Raw genomic sequence first — 917 nt, forward strand, 5'->3', positions numbered from 1 at the left:
GGGCTCACCGCCCGGCCCCAGCCTCGACTGGCCGGGGGAGCGCAGTGCCGGCCGGCTGTGTCCAGGCTGTGGTCTCGCGGTGTGATGCCAGGGAAGGCCGTCGAGGGGTCGCGGCCGGGACGAGCAGACCGTGTGGGTGTCGCTGGGCCTGTCGCTGCCCACGAGAGCCACGCCGCCGCTCCACGCTCAGGACGGCGCTGTCCGCTGAGACCGAAATTTGGGCTGTCAGAGATTCTGCAGCTCTCTGTTTGCGAGCAGCGTGTGTGAGGAGCCTGTCAGGCGGAGACGAGGCCGGGAGCAGCCGGGCGCCCAGACAGCCGCGGGCTGCCTCGTCCGCCCCCCGGCCGCAGGCTGCGCCCGCACCTGGGCGCCCGTTCGGGGTGGACCCAGTGTTCTGCGGACTTTAAGGCCTTTTTTTCTTTTTTTTTAATTTATTTTCTCATTCTAGGAGCTAGAAGTCTGAGATCCGGGTGTTGGCTTTTTCTGAGACGTTTTGAAAAGATTTATTTATCAAGCGCACAGAACTGGGGTGCAGGCCAGAGGTTCAGGGACAGTGAGAGGCTCACCGGAGGCAGAGTGGGGAGCAGAACAGGCGGATCGACGAGGTCCACTGCCGAGGGGAGACGGGAGGGGGTCCGCGGCCCCGGGGGTCGCTCCTGGCCGGGCTCGCTCCTGAAGCTGTGGGTGCAGACAGCCCGCAGTGCTGAGCCCCAACCCCGGCGCCACCAGGGAGGCCCGCAGAGGTCTCTAGGGAAAGGCCGTCGGCCCCCGAACAAGCTGGACTAGCGGCCGGCTGTGGGGCCAGAGCGGCGCCGTCCCGTCCTGTCCTCGGCTGCTCTCTGCACCCCCCCCGCAGGCCACGAGCCGCCCACCCGTCCAGCCAGCAGCACCCACAAGGCCCTGCCGCTCACGCTGAG

General features: G+C 67.4%; 1 protein-coding gene across 1 annotated transcript in view; it reads left to right on the forward strand.

Moving 5' to 3' along the window:
- The window catches only part of ZNF710 (zinc finger protein 710), a gene marked incomplete at its 5' end in the record, with an annotated part of 6,285 nt that overhangs the window by 1,254 nt on the left and 4,114 nt on the right, over nucleotides 1-917 (forward strand). The gene's annotated exons all lie outside the window — the stretch shown is intronic.

The sequence above is a fragment of the Condylura cristata genome, unplaced genomic scaffold (assembly GCF_000260355.1).
Source record: "Condylura cristata isolate star-nosed mole 26May11 unplaced genomic scaffold, ConCri1.0 scaffold00035, whole genome shotgun sequence".
NCBI classification, from domain to species: Eukaryota; Metazoa; Chordata; class Mammalia; order Eulipotyphla; family Talpidae; genus Condylura; species Condylura cristata.